The 18,875-nt window shown below is 37.6% G+C and overlaps 1 long non-coding RNA gene across 1 annotated transcript in view; it reads right to left on the reverse strand.

Annotated features, from left to right (window-relative positions):
• Positions 1–8,712: 8,712 nt before the first annotated feature.
• Positions 8,713–18,875, reverse strand: part of LOC131828030 (uncharacterized) — a 34,870-nt gene continuing 24,707 nt past the window's right edge. The window contains exon 4 of the long non-coding RNA XR_009352197.1: positions 8,713–9,281. This is a non-coding gene — a long non-coding RNA (uncharacterized LOC131828030). The remainder of the gene's footprint in view (positions 9,282–18,875) is intronic.

Genomic DNA, 18,875 nt, shown 5'->3' on the forward strand with positions numbered 1-18,875 from the left:
CAGGCTCTGTTAATTGTCACAAACATTGCTTTTTTTTTTTTCTTTTTTTTTTTTTTTAAACATTATTAGCTCTTTGGCAGGATCTCCATTGTTGACTAAAAACTTGGCATGATCAAGGCTTGCTGAATAATTTAGGTGGTTGGCAGCTGGAGAAGGAGAACGCACACATCGAGGCAGACAGACGTGCTGCTTGAGCTCTTTATATAATAGGATTGTATACAAAGCAGAGTACAGTCGGCAGTGACTTCTGTGTCTGTTTATAGGTAAACACTGATGTTAGTTTTATAGGAAAACTGGAGGGCTACTTCTCACAGATCGTAGGCAGCATATGAGACAGAGGCCCTGGAGGACTGTTGGGATGACTCGGATCATCTCTCTGGCTCTCCCGGAGCGTGACTGCGGCAGCTTCCGCACACCGGTACTTTCGCCGCCTGTGTAGGGGGGTCGATGAGGTCTCGGTGGCGGGCAGTGGCAGCTGTCCTAGGACGGAGAGCCACCTGAGGCTCTGAAAGCTTCCGAGCAGCAGACCAGCAAGACCAGTGAGTCATACAGTCCATGAAACACCTTCATTTGGGAAGTTGGTGTATCTGATTATGGTTGGGGGGAGGGGATTATCACTGCCGTGGGTGGAAGAACACGGAGAAGGTCCCAGTTGAGACAGCAAATTCTTAGCGCATGCGCAGGATGCTTTCAGACAAGAACCAGACCCACGATTCTCCTTCAGTTGGGCAATCGGCACCTCTACAAGCAGACTCCTTGGGACAAAAACTCAACCCGAACTTTAAGTCAACAGGATTTATCAACCCACGTAAGAACAAGCACAGGGGTAGAACTGGCTACATGCAGATTTAAATGGGGTCACAGGGATACCATTTCCACCATGGGACTTTCTTCTGATGCGCTGGCTTTGTTCTCAAAAAAGCTCAAGTCCCCTTGACAAGTTAGTTGGCCAGAGGCTGCTCCAGCCTCGCATCCCCCTGCTCTCGCCCCCCAGCAAGAAAGAGTGAGTGAGAGACTGCCAGCCAAAGCTCTGAGATTGGGCATCGAAGTCCCAGCAAGAGCACAGAGCATGGACTTTTTTTCTAAAGCAATCACCACAGAGCTGGGGGCAAGACTAGGAGTGAGGAGGATGATACCCCCCCATAAAAATTGGGACAACCCAGCTGAAATAAAAATATAATAGTACAGTGACCCTTGGCTGGCTTTATCCTAGACACTGAGGTCGGTTTCTGTTTATCTGTCCTATTCACTGGCTCAGGAATAATTTTGAAGCAGTAAAATATATTAAATATATATATTAAAATATGTTAATAAAATATATTAATGAAAGACCTGGACAGGTGTATAGCCATAGTGCAGTCTACCTCAGCACAAGCAGTGGAGTGAGAACTGACCCCAGAAGTCTATAGCAGCATGCGGTAACAATTATCTTCTAGAGTACTGACTTGAGCCCCTAGTGGACTGACACGGCTATACCCCCAGTCTACAGGGAGTCAAGTCAGACATGCTTTGATCTGGTGCTTTGATCCCCAGCAACAGAGCAAATTCCTCTCTGCTAAATACACTGATCACTGATTTTAGGTGCTCTTTCAAGAGAAGAAAAGCTATGTCCCTTCTTGTGTATCTTTTCTTCCCCCTTCAGTCTGCTTGTTTACTAGGTTAGCAATAAACTGAAGTGGAACAATGTTTGTCTGGGTCTGAGTCTACTGATGTCAACCTTGATATTAGGACTGTCCTTTCTGGTCTGTCTAGCACATGCAAAATATCACAACAAAACGGCCAGATGACCCTCATCAGGTAGAAGCCAGTCATGGTTCTACCCAAAAGCATGAATCCGCCACTTGTGGCGCTTTCATAGTGCATCACACAAGCATATTCAAGTTATGTGACTTCTAATAAACAGATCTGTTGCACATTCTTATCAGCAGGATCTTTCTTGATCCTAGCTTTTCAACAGCCTGTTTTTTAGAGGACAATCTTTGGTGAACATGTGCATAGTACTGTCACTTACCTCTCAGTGATATCTCTCTCTTTTTGGCCCCTCTGTCTACTTTTTCACAGCCAGCTGACTCCACGATAGAATTTTCCCAGGAAAGATTTGATAATTTGAAAAATAATTTTATACTAAGATTCATGTAGACCAACAAAGTGATGTGTAGGTATTGTAGAATGCTGACAGAAGATAAAAGTGAGTAATACTGTTTGCTGCCTCTTTAATTACCTCAATAATAGTTTGAGCCCCATATCTGGATCAGCCCACCCATAAACATGACACAGTGGTATACCGGTTTATTGCAAGGTCCTGTATTTTCTGTTTTGAAATAATCTGGAAACTTGACTATATATGCTTCGTCCTGAGCTAAGACATAATGGAAGTCCTAGGATATTAATATGAATCGGAAAAATTATTTCAGAAGAAAACAATGAATCAATGCGACTGTTATCATGCTCATAGAATAAGTCTCTGATAACAAATACATATATATATATACTATATAAAATATAGTCTAGAAAGCAAAGAAGGGGGAAAAGGGCTAGTTTTGGTAATCTCAAACTGGTAAAGGACATCTAGGCAATATATATGCTTTACTATGTTTTTTACCAGCTTGAAACCAGGAGAAGGATATTGTAGTTGGCATGGCAGAATAAAAATATTAAGAAATTCCAACCTAAGAAATTTAGGGGAGGGGCGCCTGGGTAGCTCAGTCAGTTAAGCATCTGCCTTTGGCTCAAGTCATGATCACAGGCTCCTTGTTCGAGGGGAAATCTTCTCTCTCTAACTCTTCCTCTGTGCTTTCTCTCTCTTTCTCTCTCAAATAAATAAATAAAATCTTAAAAATGAAAGAGAAGAACTTGAGGGGAAAATTAAATCTTAAAAATAAACCTATTCCTTCAAACGTGTGCACTTACTCTCTCCTGCTCTCTTTCTCTCTCCCACTTCTCTCACACCTTCCAGAACCTTCCTATTCCTGCCTGGTTCCTTCATCTACTCTTTATTTATTTATTTATTCACTCACCTGCTCATTCATTCTACACATAACTTCAAAGCAATTAATAGATGTCAAGCTCTATTTGAGATCCTGGTAATACAAGATGAAAAAAACACAATCCAAGTCTTCAAGAGATTAAATCTTGTAAGGTATGACACACCAGTGAATAGATGACTAAAACATCCATTAGCAAATATTACACTAAGGTTGTACAGAGCTCTTACTGGAGGAATGGGAACACTTCCTGGAGGAAGTGAGGTCAAAACCACGTCTCAACGTTCTAGTCTTATTAACTAAGGATAAGGAGTCTGCAAGACTGGGAAGAAGGAGGATTATCAGTGTTAGGAAAAAGTCCAAATAAGTACTCCTGAAGCCTAGAATGCCAGGAGCAAAAGAAGCTATAAAAGTAACCAGACCCAGATCATAAAGGAACCTCCGTGCACACCTAATGTATTGGGATTTTATTCTAGAGGATAACTCTGGAAATAGAGTGTGGGGCAAATAAGATTGATTTAATACTGGAGTCTGCAAGAACAATTATACAATCAATAAATATATGGAAGAACTAAAGTAGTAGCAGCAGGAGGTATGAGAGGAAACACACAGAGTCAAGAGATTTAAGGAGATAGAATTGATAAGGCTTAATTCAGTCTTCTTCCTCTTGTCAGTTTCCAGCACAAAACATTCTTTTCCTTTGACTGTCTTTTCCATTTATTTTTCTAAAACCTACCAGCCTCTCTATTATCAAGTATGTCTCTTTAACACTTTCTCCAGTTAAACGGAGGAAATTTGGTTCATAGATTTACCTGATAGCCAATTGAGTACGGTACAACATTTAAAAATACATTAAAACCCACTCAGAAGGAGTGTGAAAATCTCATAGGTTGGAATATATCATAGAAATCAAATGTTCTTGTGTAAGTAACATCATTGTGTGGCAGAAATGGGGGCATCTTTCAATCACAGTTCATTGGAGTTCTTTGATGCAACAGCCCACACTTAGGTTCAGGTTGCTAGAACAGTAAGTAGGCATTATCATGACTTGCTTGGGCTTCTCTATTGAATGTCACTCTGACTTCTCAGAACCCCAGGAAGAAGTTTAAGTAGAAAGACACAGAAAAACAAGATATGCTCTTCCAAATATTCTGGACTGTGGTGTGGTTCTGTATCAGGAAAAACAACAAGCTGAGGGAAACATTTAAATATCATTTCCAACAATATCATTTCTGTCCCTGTATTTCCAGAATGAACATCTGATTACTATTAAACTTTATTCTCCTGGAAAAATAATCCTTCCAATCGTATAAGCATTTCTGAATTATAGCCAAAGAAATACATTTCAGTAGTTCCTTGCAATGTAGATTTCATTATGTATTAATGAATCAAGCAAATCAATGTTCTAATAGACCATTAGATGATTTTTTTCATGCATGCATCCATTCTTCTAAACATGCAATCAAATAAAGTCGGATCCACATCATGGCTGCAGATCAAAAGCATCACAATTCATAACTTTATCCAGATATAGTTTTAAATAACATCCAGGAAATGTACATACCAAAATGATACTGACAAATCCCCCAAATCCCACACTTTTACCACACTTATGTTACTCTATTTTATCATCTTATCTTTGTAGTAACTAAGTGATGACATTGAGGCCATATGATAAATTAACCAATGGACTTGGAAAACTATGTATAAAGAGTCAAGTAAAAAGGAAGTGTGGGTTCGTAGCCCTTAGTTAATAACTGAGGGCAGATACCAGAAATATTCTACTAGCAAAATGGGTGATAAAAGGATTGGTATCTGTAGTTCAAGTGATTAAAAAAAATTCACTCTGGATATTTGAGACCCCTTTTCCTTACGCTGAAAAATTAATGTGAAGACCACATTATGCAAATTTCAAATTATGGCATTTATTTGAAATGAGGCACGAGTCCTTCAAAAATCTCTTTTTAATATCCCACTCATTATAAAATTGAAAAAGGATTGCACTCAATAATCTGAATAAATGCCTTGTTAAACTCAGTTTTACTTTAAGTAGCAGTTCTGAATGTGGGAAAATTGGCCTGAAATCAGGACCCTGCTTCTTCTCTACTGTGCCCATATCTTACCCTCTCCCTCTTGACCACAATAGCCCAACCTCCTGATCTCCTTTTCAGACCCTCCAAAGTAGTCAGCTCCTTCTGTATCAGGGTCTTCATCTTTGCCCAGATGATTCTGATGTAATTGCCGGGTGTGTGCCTTTAATAAACATATCCCCATTGATTCTAATGTTTGGCCCACTTTGAGAACCATTAATAGCATGTGAAGGGCAGAGACTTTCCCAGTTTTATTGACCTCTCTAGCAAGACCTAGGACATTATAACATTCAAGAAATACTCGTTGAATGAATAAATGAAATTGATTAAAGAAATGAAACAAAAAGAAAGAATTCTAAGAAAAAACTGGAATGACCCAACCAATTGATAAACTTCCTATGTCTTCTTTAGTTCTCATGAATAAACATGCATTTCTTCTAATGCAGTAATGGCAACTCTTAGCTCTTTGAGCTCATAAGAGCCTCTGGAGCACAAGAACCTTTTAATAAAGTACCTCCTCTTTGTTATAAATCATTCATGGAGTAAGAGACTCTTACAGAACTAGCAGTGTTACTCACTTTGATAAATCTCATAAAGATAAAGAGTTTAACAACAGACTCATAAAAAGGTCGCTTATGATAAAGTCCAAAGGCCTACAGCTACTAGTTCACACTGCTCTAGGATGTTGAAGATGAAGAAATAAAGAAACTGATGAGGTTGATTATAATGTTCAAATCATCTGATAAGTTGAGACCCAATAATACCCCTGAGAATGGAAGGTTGCTCTCTATATAGCCATGAGCTCCCTGGAACAATATTAGTGTAAAAAGACAAAGGTCTCAGATGGAAAGAGAAACTTTAAAAAGCATAATTGTATATTCTATTCCGTTTGTGCTCCCTCCAGAAAAGCAAGTTGTTGCCTCCAGGAAGGAGCCCAATAAAGGAAAAAAAGGACTAATAATCATGCTGAGAGTCAAACCATCTCTTGAGTGTTTATCACCTGCCAGGGACCTTGCTAAGAATGTCCACGTGTAATCTCACTGGATTCTCAAAATAACTCTCTGAGATAAATGCTACTATTCATCTTTGGGAGGTTAATTGGTCTGCTGAAAGCTTTATAGCAGTAAGTGGTAGAAGTGGCTCTCAACCCAAGCCTGCTGAAAACAGGACCGCACCATCTACCTCTCTGCTCTCTGTGCAGCGATGTGTGCACCTTACAGACTACAACACAAATCCCAAATGCATTGTCCCTTTCTTGTAGGAATTTTCCTCACATTCCTCTCTTCATGGACATGGGCCTGCTTGGTCATGAGGGCTAATTCTTTAGCAATAGCTTCAGTGCACACACAATCAAAAATTTTTTATAGAGTTGATAATAGGTATGTCTAGCGCAATCTGCTTTCCGATTTCACGTAGATAAACTTGCTCCTCTGAGTAACTCAAGTGTTTTGATGACATTTGTTTTGTGTTCTTTTACCGTGAACTTAAAATGCTCTCACAAGCACCTGCGGCTCCACCGAGTGTCTGTTATTCCAGGTACTTAACGAGAGATTCTGTAGGTCTTGTTTCTCATTTTGTTTTCAGAATTGTTCTTTTAATTATTACCACTTCCCCGATAAGGAAGCTCGGCCACGGAAGGGCTGTGTAACTGGCTCAAGGTAAAAGAGTTAGTAAGTGGCAGAGCTAGAATTCAAATACACATTTGTCCTCCCCTAAACCACCTGCCTCCCAGGGAAATAACTGGTATTTCTGCCCTGGATAATAGTGTATTCAACTCTTTTCTTGGACTTGATTAGTTATTTAATAATCTTCTTTTATTCCCGTAATGGGTTCTTACAAACACTGCTCTTGACCCAAACAAGTAAAAAGTGTTATAATGGATGTTTAAGTTTCCAAAGAAGAATAAAATAATGGTAAGGAGCTGGGCGGGGGGGTACTTCTGTTTTAAAAATACTGATTAAATAGGGAGATGCCAAGGTGCTTGCACGGAAGATGATACTGTTCACGACCACTTGGCTCTGCCTGGAGATGCTTTTCAGAGAAAAGCCAGTACTGGAGTAAAACATTTTTCATCTGATCACAGCCAAGCGTTTTATTTTTTCAAGCAAAACCAAGTGCAAATTGTGTTTGTTTTTGAAATTATGATCTCTACTTTACAAGTGAAATTCCACACACCAAAGTGTGAGTTTATTTTGATAAAACCACATTTCAGATTCCACATGCAACTATAAAATCAGGACATGTGGTGTGGGGTTTTCATAAAAGTCAAAATCTGGTAATTAGCACCAAAACTGTCTTTGAAATCTGAAAGTATTGGAGATAATAGAAATAAAAGCGCATGGAAATGCCAAGAATCTCTGTTTGTGCTAAATCCTACCCAAATACCACAAAGCACCAAGGTGATACACATTTTGAATCTGTTATATCCTGCTTATTAAGGGGGGGTGGGGAATGGGCATATTTTTACAACATTTTTTCTTTCCTTTTTTTAAAAGATTGATTTTATTTATTTGAGAGAGTGAGAACAGCGTGTGCACAAGCGCAGGGTGTGGGGTAGAAGGAGAGAGAGAGGGAGAGAGAATCTCAAGCAGACTCCCCACTGAGTTCGAAGTCCAATGTGGGGCTTGATCTCGTGACCCTGAGATCGTAACCTGAGCAGAAGTCAAGAGTCAGCTCCTCAACTGACTGAGCCGCCCAGGCACCCCAACGTTTTTTATTTCTAGAAAGATTTCTCCTGGTTTTAAATTGTTCAAATTTCAAGTGGAGCTTTACCAACTGGGTAACTGCACTACAGACCTGAGCATATATAATGACTTTTAGCCCGGAAAAGAAACATTGCATAAAATCTTTAAAAGTAGTTCCTTCCATCGCCTTCAAATGGGTATCTTCGTATGAATACAGAGAAATGATCCAAAGGGTAGTTGAGGACAGATTATATGAGGAAAAAAACAGAAATGCGAAAGTTCATAACCCCCCGACTGACATTCATTTTTGTCCCAACCGGTAGGGTGCATGTGTGCGGGTGTGTGCATACATTTTAATTCTGCCAGCTTTAACAGTAGTTAAAGAAATAAAAATAAAATCTACCTTGGCAAGGTTCCAGCCCAAATTGGTGACTGGATGCCTGACTCTGTTGATTTCAATAGCTGCATCACCTCCTGTTCTCCCGCGCACCTCCGGCCTATGTTATTATATAGTAGAGAAGTAGTAGGATTTCATGTTTCAAGAATTGGCAGCAGATTGCACCAGCAGTCCTTAAACAGCAGCATACTGTATTTATTTGTATACTGCATTTAATCCAATGTATGTAATTCTATCTCCAAATTCAACATTTGTTGGCCATTAAATAGGGAATGATTCTGTTTAAGTCAAAACAGCAGTCAAAACAGGAACAATGCTGTATTATAGCTTGGATGTGAACTAAAGAGTTGATACCAATTTTTTGGAAAACAACCAACGTCTTTTATTTTGAATAATACGCTCTGTTTTTATAGAAAGTAAATCAAACCTTTAGTTATGTAGGAAAACCATTTTACATATTCAAGGGGAGTAAACTTGTAATGAAATAACCCCAGAATAATTTCTTAGAGGATAGTGTCACCTGTAAGATTAAGATTAACAATATAATGGCATTCGAATATATGTATGAGGATCCTCTAACTAATCACATAGCTTTTAAAACAGTTAACATTATTAAAACAATTAAATTTTTGTATGTGTGTGTGTATGTATGTATTTACGATGTACAAACAGGGAACGGACAGAATTTTACTGAAGAAAGAAAAAAGGTTTTCAATACTGTTAAATACCCAAAGGTTTTAAATTGTTAAAAAGTTACTTAGATTTGAAGATATAGAAATACAAAGTTGTTCTGCACTGAGCCTTTGTATAGCAAGACACAAATGTATTTCATTAATTAAAGGATCCCGGATTATTTATGTTGAAAGTTCCAAATTATTTGTTCCACCCAAATTGCATCACTTTAACTTCATGATACTGAGTTTGGACAAAATGACAGAGCCAGGCACTGGGCATGTGAAATCATACTACCATCTGGGACTAGGAGAACAAAGTGTGGAGAGCCAAGGATCACCAGCCAAATGATGGTCCCACTGCCCAAAATCTCCTGTGATGTCTCCAAGTGGCCTCATATGGTTAATGTGTTCTTCTCTGGCTGAGTGTGCATAGCACTGAGTGAGCAAATAGTCTGTGGTAGAAAAAAAGAAAATAAAAGCTGTTTTTTAAAATTCTTCTGCAGAGGAGAAGGACATTATCACTGACTATCTTGGAAAACTTGGGCAAATCACTTTACCCTCTGGGTCTGTTTCCTTCTCTAGGAAAATACAGAAGTGGGGTCAGATCATCTCCTTGGGTTCTAGGAGCATTTCTCCATCACTTATTAGACAAGGCACTGAGGGTACAAAGATAAATAAGACCTAGTCTGGTCCTGGAGGAATTTATAGTCTAAAAGGGAAGTGATACATAAATACATAAGTACATAAGTCATTGTTAGATAATATAAGGCTAAGGGAAACATATTCACAAAGCTTTATAGGAATAAGGTTTCTTTTATGAATCTTTGCTAATCATTTTTCTTGAGTACTTTTTCCTCAATAAGAAGAGAACTGTGTGCTTACCACAGGCAGGAGGAGAGAATGTTAAAAAGGGTTGGGGGAAGGACACGGGACAAGAGCCATGGTTTTTGCTTCCAAAAAGAGACAAGGGAAAAAATGGGAGAGAGAAGCCAGGAAATCTCACATTCAAATGACTTAATTATCTCTCAGCTGGCTTGTACGATACTGAAGTGATCTATCTGTCCAACTTGGCCTCTGAGCAGCCCAAGAAACGCTCTGTCCCCTCTTCTAATAAATACAGCTTATGCACTCAACAAACGATCAGATGATTTTGGCAATCATGAAAGTGGTCAAAAAAACCCAAAAAGGTGTGCTTAACTCTGTTCCAGCCAAAATGCAATGGATGTTATTGATGATTTTGTATGTTTAGTAAATGTTTCCCTTGCCAATCATTTCATTTTTAAAATTAACAAACCCTTGAGGTTGAAATGCTAGTGAAATGCAGCTTTTAATATTCTGTAATTTAAAATTGCTGCATCTGACTCCTTTTTTTTTTTTTTTTTACAAAACTTCAAATAACTGTGAAGGACTACTGTCCTAGCTGTCCATGCATATACGTTTTCACTCCTTTGCGTTACTCCAAACAGTGATGTACTCAGTGATCATTTATGCTGCCAAGATTTTGAAGGTAAAAATAATACTTTGAATAAGAAGATTGGAGGTGTTTCTGAAAATGGATTGGAATATAGCCTTTGTGATTTTCAATACTCTTTTCTTGCTGTATGTTGGGTTCAGCTCTTCCAAATGGGAAAATACATATTTGTGAGTTGAAGGGAGAAAAGTCTTTGCCAAGCAGATGTTGGTAAATTGCCCGCTGAAACGAAGTTGTGATGTTGGTGACAACAAGATTGGTTTCTAGAGGATATTTAGAAAGCAGAGAGTCTGGCTTTGCTATCATTTCCCTCAGGAAGGGCCTGGATGATGGGCTACAGCACATTACCAGCTAGTATCTTGCTTCCAAACATCTGGATTCTGAGTCTCATCCATTTATAAATGATTTACTCATTGTAGCTTGTTGCTTGTTGAGAGCTTGGCCAAGTGAGAAAACATTCAGCCACCTCTTCTCCAGACATCTATTTCTTAGTTTGCTCTACCACAATCCTTTAAACAAAAAATTCAGGGATCTTACCTTTAAATTCTATTTCTTAGGGCACCCTGGGTGGCTTAGTAGGCTAAGCACCGCCTTCAGATCAGGTCATGATCCCAGGGTCCTAAGATCGAGCCCGTATCGGCCTCGCAGCTCAACAGAGAGCGTGCTTCTCCCTGGCCTCTGTCTGCTGCTCTGTCTACTTGTGCTCTCTCTGTATCTCTATGTCAAATAAATAAATAGAAATTATTGAAAGAAAGAAAGGAAGAAAGGAAGAAAGAAAGAAAGTTCTATTTTTCCTTACAAGCAAACCTACCACTTAAATTTCTTTCAAAGTTTGTTGCCGTTGTTGTTGTTTCAAGTGTACCTTTCTCAAATCAAGGGTGAAAAGGAAATTGGAGCAAGAAATGTTTTTGCCTCAGTTCCTCTCAGACAGTTAAGAGCAAAACACATTTAGGGCTTGATTTATACAAAAACTTGATTTGTATTTCACACCATTTCACTGGTATAGAACAGTGGCTCAAGCCAGGCTTTTCCATCAGAATTATTTGGAAAATCCTTCAGAATAAAAGTGCTCAAGCCCTAGTCCAAACCTCTGGAGCAGGTGAGACACGGGAATGGTTTTATATTTAATATTTACTATTAGGCATTGAACACGTGGTGTAAGTTAACCTGCGGCCAAATTCTGTGTGTATGACAAGGGAAGGAGATGCAGATTGTGCACCTGAAGAATACAAAAGAATTTACGGGTAAATTATTAAAACAATTGTCTGAATTTAGTAAAATTACTAGACACAGTTTAGTATAAAAAACCAATAGTATTTCTACATACTAGCCAAGAGGGTTAGAATATGAGATTTTTGAAAATTATAAATTAAAGAGCACCAAAAATGTCAAATACCAAATACCAAGGAATAAATCTACCAAGGATTTGAAAAAAAAACACTTAAAGTATTATTTCTTTTTGCCTATTTTTATTTTTACAATTTATTTATTTATTTTAGAGACACAGAGAGAGAGAGAGAGAGATGGAGGGAAGGAGGGACAGAAGGAGAGGGAGAGAAGAATCTCAGGCAGACCCCCTGTTAAGTGGGGGTCCTACATGGGGATCGATCTGATGACTCTGAGATCATGACCTGAGCCAAAATCAACAGGTGGACACTTAACCGACTGAGCTCCCCAGGTGCCCCTCTTTTTGCCTATTTTAAAAACTTGTTCAATTTATTTAAACAAATGCAAAAACATCTTACTTATTTCTCTGACCCCCCACACCACATGCTTTTGGCAAAACTATCTGTTCTCTGCATCCATGAGTTTGGAGATTATACATACACACACACACACACACACACACACACACACATAAATACACATTATATATTCATTCCACATATAACAGAGATCATACTGTATTTGTCTTGCTCTGTCTGACTTCTTTCACTTAGTGTAAGGCCTCCAAGGTCTACCCATGGTGTCACAAATGGCAAGATTTCACACACACACATACATATACATATCTCAATTTTATATATAAAATGTCATAAATAGCAAGATTCATTATGTTTTATGGCTGAATTATATCTATATATATATATCTATATCTATGTACATATCTCAATTTCAGCAGTGGACACTTAGGTTGTTTCCATATCTTGGCTACTGTAAAATAATGCTGCAATCAATATGAGGGTGCATGTATCATTTTGAGTTAGTTTTTTCATTTTCTTCAAATAAATACCTAGAAAAGGAATTGCTGGATCATATGGTAGTTCTTTTTTTAATTCTTTGAGGAACCTCCATTTCCACAGTGGTTGCACCAATTTACATTCACAACAGTGCTCAAGGGCTCCCTTTCTCCACAGCCTTGCCAACAATTTTATTTCTTGATTCTTTGAATAGCCATGCTAATAGGTGTGAAGTGATATCTCACAGTGGTTTTAATTTACATTTCCTGATGATTAGTGATTTGAAACATGTTTTCATGTGAGCATTGGCAATCTGTATGCCTTCTTTGGAAAATGTCTATGCAGATCTTCTGCCCATTTTTTAGTTGAATTTGTTATTTTTTCCTATTGAGTTGTACACAATCTTTGTTTATTTTGTATATTGGCCCCTTATCAGATATATGATTGCAAATATTTCCTCTCATTTAGTAGTTTGCTTTTTCATTTTGTAGATGATTTTCTTTGTTGTGTAGAAGTTTTTTGTTTGGTATAGTCCCATTTGCTTATTTTTACCTTTGTTGGTTTTGCTTTTGATGTTGGATTCAAAGAATTATCACCAAGACCCATGTCAAGAAGATTACCTATGTTTTTTTTCTAGGAGTATTTTGGTTTCAAGTCTTATATTCAAGTCTTTAATCCATTTTGAGTTAATTTTTGTGGATGGTATAACATGGTGGTCCATTTTCATTCTTTTACATGTGGGCTGTCCAATTTTCTCAAAATCGTTTATTGAAATAACTGTTATTTTTCCATTGTATACTCTTGTCTCCTTTGGTGTAGGTTAATTGATCATATATGTGTGGGTTTATTTCTTGGGTCTCTATTCTGTTTCATTGATCTGTTTATTTTTATGCCAATACCATATTATTTTAATTACTACAGCTCTGTAATATAGGCTGAAATTAAGGACCATGATTCTCCACCTTTGTTCTTCTTTCTCAAGATTGCTTTGACTACTCAGGGTCTCTTACAGTTCCATATAAATTTTAGGATTGTTTGTTCTGTCTGTGAAAAATGGCATTGGAATTTTGATAGGGATTACATTGAATCTGTATATTTCTTTGGGTAGTATGGACATTTTTATACTATTAATTCTTCTAATCCATGAGCATGGATTTTCTAGTTCCTTTAGAGGTAAAGTTAGGCTTTTTATTTGAAACTTTTCTTGTTTCTTGAGTTAGACTCAAGTACCTCCAAGAACTGCTTTTCCTGAACCCCATAAATTTTGGTGCATTACATTTCTGTTTTCATTTGTCTCCAGGTATTTTTTATTTATCTTTTGCTTTCTTCTTTGATCCATTGATTGTTCAGTAGTATATTGTTTAATCTCAATATATTTATGCATTTTTCAGTTTTTTGTGCAATTAGTTTCTAGTTTCATACCATTTTGGTCAGAAAGATGCTTGATATGAATTCAATCCTCTTAAGTATTTAAGACCTGTTCAGAAGCTTACCATATAAATCTACCCTGGAAAATTTTCTATATGCCCTTGAGAAGACTGTGTATCTGTTGCTTGTGAATAAAATGTTCTGTAAATATCTGTTAAGTCTATCTGGCTTAACATGTCATTGAAGACCAATGTTTCCTTATTGATTTTTTTGCCAGGATGATCCATCCATTGATGTATGTGTGGTATTAAAGTTCCCTATGATTATTGTATTTCTGTCTATTTTTCTCTTTAGTTCTGTTAATATTTGTTTTATATATTTAGGTCTCCCTATGTTAGGTGCATAAATATTTACATATGCTATATCTTCTTAGGTTAGGTTGACCCCTTTATCATTATGTGACACTCTTTCTTTTATTGTAGTCTTTGCTTTAAAGCATATTTTCTGATGTGAATACAGTTACTTCAGCTTTTTTTGTTGTTGTTGCTATTTCTATTTGCACGAAATTTCTGTCCCTTCACTTTCTGTATGTTTATGTCCTTCCATCTAAAATGAGTTTTTTGTAGGCAGCATGTAGATGGGTCTTGCTTTTTAACCATGTAGTCATTCTATGTCTTTCAATTGGAGAGTTTAGTCCATTCACATTTAAAATAATTATTAATAGGTATTTTGTTATTTATTTTTTGGCCGTTTTTATAACTCTTCTCTGTTCCTTTCTTTTCTTCTCTTTCTCTCTTCCTTTGTAGTTTGGTAATTTTTTTCAATGGTACACTATATTCCTTTATCTTTTGTGTATTTACTATAGATATCTGCCTTGTGATTATCACAAGGCTTAAATATAGTAACAGATATATCATAGTCAATTTTAAATGGATAACAACTTAAATTTGAGCCCATTGTAAAGCTCAACGTTACTATTCTCTCCCCACCATGTTTTATTTTTTGGATATTACATTTTATATCTTTTTACCTTGTGTAGCCCTTAACTAATTGTTGTAATCATAGTTATTTTTACTACTTTTGTCTTTTAATCTTCATCCTAACTTTATAAATAATCAACCCAATCCTTTTACCATATATGCACCTTCATAGTGAGATTTATTCTTTCATATGTGTTCTTGTAATTAATGACTGCCCCTTCTTTTCATCTACAAAAAAAAAAAAAAAAAAAATCTCTTTAACATTCCTGTTAAGGCCAGCTTAGTGGTGATGACCTCCTTTAGCTTCTGCTTGTTGGGAAAACTCTTTGTCTCCCCTTCTGAATGATAACTTTGCTGAGTAGAGTACTCTTGGTATTTTTTTTCCCCAGCACTTTGTATATATTGTGCCACTCTTCCAGCCTGCAAAGTTTCTGCTGAAAAATGTGCTGATAGTCTTATAGGGGTTCCTTTATACAAGCTGTTCTTTTTCTTGCTGCTTTTAATATTATTTCCTTGTCTTTAACTTTTGAAATTTTCACTATAATGTGCCTTGGCTTGGGTTTTTGGGTTCCTCTTATTTGGAACTCTCTGGGCTTCCTGAATCTGGATGTCTGTGTCCTTCCCCACGTTAAGGAAGAGTTTAGCAAATATTTTCTTCAAATAAGATTTCTGCTCCTTTCTCTCATATATCACAAAGATAGTAAGTACCTGCCTTCCAAGTTTCTGGAAAAGATTACAGTTGGCGCCAAGATGTACATTTAATTAGGAGTCTGACCCTCAGGCTGCATTCACAATAATTAGCTAACAGGCCTCCTTCACTGAAAAACTGGGCTCTGGGTCTATTTCCTCTTATTGTACTCGGGGAGGGGGTGGTGGTGGTAGCTGTTTAAAACTCTTTCTCCAATAGTTACAGTCCTAGGGGACCCGCAAGCATAAAACTTACTGACCCAGAGCTAGGCAATGTAGAGGTGTCCCCTGGCAGCAATTGCAAAATTTGGGGTGCCAGACAAGGGTATGAGCTCCTTTCTTGGTTATTACAGTCCCTTGAGACTGATTATTACAGTCACTTGAGACCAGTAATGCAAATTCTCCTGGTCTCCAGAACCAGGTGATCAAGAAACATCCCCTAGGTGGTAGCCACAAAAATTAGGGCACCAAAGGGGAGTAAAAGATCCCTTCTGGAGGATATTGGTGCTCTGGAGTATAGGAGAGAAAGAACTCAAAATTTGCACCTGTAGTGTCTGTTCCCCAGAAGAGTGTTGCAGCAGTCTCCTATATGCATATATTACATTAGGGGTCTTGTCCCTCAGGACCACACTTAATATAAGCAGGTAAGTCCTCTTCACTCTAAGTTTAGGCCTGATCACTGCCCCTGAGCTGGGCCCTGAGTCAGGTTCATCCAAACATATTTTAAAACTGGTTTCTCAGATCATAACAGACTTGTGGGTCTTGGGTCATGAGCCCCATTGGTTTTCAAAGTTAGATGTTTGGGCGACTCATCTCTATGTGTTAAAATGTGGGTTACCACGAGAAGTGTGGGATTCAAACACATTTCTCCTCAGGAAGAAGCTCCAGGTTTCGAGTTCCAGCCTGACTGTGGGACACTGTGCCCAGGGTGGACTTTATGGTGATATTATGTCCTCTTTTATCACTCTGATGTGTTATTTTTTTGTCATTTTCTCCATTTGTAGTTGTTTCAGGTTTTTTAAGCAGAAAAATTTTCCATATGTACCTAGAGATTCATTGTGTCCTTGGGACGAGGTGAGTTCAGGATATTTCTATGTCACCATCTTGAACTATAATAGTCTATAAAGCATTATTGAGATTAATTAAAGAGATTCAAGTGATGGAGAAGAGAACATCATATTCAGAGCCTGAACTCAATATTGGGAAAATGTCAAATCTCTGCAATCTGATAAATAAATATATAATCCCAAAGAATCCCAATAGGTTTGTTTCTTTTTGAAATTTGACAAGTTGTTTCTAAAATATACAAGAAAATGCAAAGGTCCAAGAATAACTAAGGTATTTTAGAAAAAGAATAAAAAGATGGGAAGACTTTCTTTTAAAAATATCAACTTATTATAACGGTATAATATTTAAGATATGTGTATGTGTGTGTGCATCCTTTATCAACCAATGGAACAGAACTGATATCCAAATAACAGACATTTGATTTATGATGAAATGCCACTGCAGAGTCACAGAGGAAAGAGAGTTGCTCTTGAGTTGTTGTTTTTTTCCCCAAGAAATGATACTAGATAATTTTGCATTCATATGGAGATGATGAAATTGAACATACTTAAAGCTCAACTCCAAGAGGACTAGATCTAAATATGAAAAAACAAAACAATAAAGTTTTACAAAACAGCATAAAAGAGTATTTTCATGATTTCAAGGTCAGGAACTTTTTTAAAAATTATAACTATAAAAATTGATAAGCTCGATTACATTGAAGTTAAAAATGTCTGTTCATCTAAAGCATCATTGAAAGAATGGAAAGGCCCGCTGAAGAGTGGAGAAAGGTATATGCAACGTAAAGTTTTCACAAGCAACTTGTCCAACAAAGTAAGATTTTCTTTAAATCATTTTTAAGAAAAAGGCATTTCTGTTTGAAGACAAACAGGCCACTGGAAATCCATAAGGTTGATCAAAATATGTGAATGTGCTAAACTTCACTGATAACCATTGAAATGCAAACAAAGTGCTATGACATACCATGATATATCCACCAGGAAAGCTCACCCTGAGAAAGAAAACAAAAAACTAATCATAAAAAGTGTTGGAGAGGAGCACCTGCATGGCTCAGTGGGTTAAGCCTCTGCCTTCGGCTCAGGTCATGATCCCAGAGTCCTGGGATTGAGACCCACATAGGGCTCTCTGCTCAACAGGGAGCCTGCTTCCCCCTCTCACTCTGCCTGCCTCTCTGACTACTTGTGATCTCTCTGTGTGTCAAATAAATAAATAAAATCTTAAAAAAAAAAAAAAAGTGTTGGAGAAAACCTGCAGTTACAGGAGTTTTTATACCTTACAGGTGGAAGTATAAATTGCTGCAACTACAACTTCTTTGGAAAAGAGTCTGACATTATCTGCTAAAGTTGAATATATGCAAAACTTATGAACCAGTGGTTCTACCCTAAGTACTTATACAAAGGAACGTGCGCACGTGAACCAAGAGGAATTTACAGAAATGTTCCTGTTGGCCTTATTCATAATAGTTACATGTCCATCAAGCAATATAATGGTGATCTACTGGTGCAATGGAATACTGCCCAGCACAAAAAATTAACTACATCAACACGGAACAGCATGGGTGAATCTCATAAAAATGATAGTGAGCAGGAGAAGCCAAACATATAAGATCACATTATTCTATTTCTGTAGGGTTTTAAAACAATCAAAACTAAAGTATAGTGTTTAAAGATGCATGTTTTGGCATTTAAAAATGTAACAAAAAGTAAAGGAGCAATTATCATAAATGTCAGGATAGGGGATGCATCCAGGACTGGAAGGTGTATGATGTGACTAGAAGAGCTCTCAAGGACCTTCTGGAATGTTTTCAGTGCCATACCTGACCTGGCTAGTGGCTACATGGCTGTTCACTTTATAATACCTTAGCAAATTTTACATGCTGTGTTTTGTACATTTCCGTGTACCTGTCATATTTCACAATTTTTAAGTATAAGATATCCTGCAAAGATTGGTGCTCTTGGCCACTAACCACACCATCATTTATTAAACTCTGTAAACAAAAGAGAATATATTATAGTTAATAAACACTTGTGGGTTTTTTTAAATTGATTTATTTATTTTAGAGAGAGAGAGAGAGAGAACGTGTGGATGGGGGAGCCAGAGAGGAAGAAAGAGAAAGAGAGACTTGAGCAGACTCCCCACTGAGTGCAGAGTTGGATACAGAGACCCCGGACTCCATCTCAGGACCCTGAGATCATGACCTGAGCCATGGGGAGGCAGACAAGGGGATACACAACAGCCCCTGCACCCACCCCAACCCAGGGCGGGTGGGAGAGCAGCCGGGGCCCAGGAAGA

This window comes from Mustela lutreola, chromosome 3 (genome assembly GCF_030435805.1).
Source record: "Mustela lutreola isolate mMusLut2 chromosome 3, mMusLut2.pri, whole genome shotgun sequence".
NCBI classification, from domain to species: domain Eukaryota; kingdom Metazoa; phylum Chordata; class Mammalia; order Carnivora; family Mustelidae; genus Mustela; species Mustela lutreola.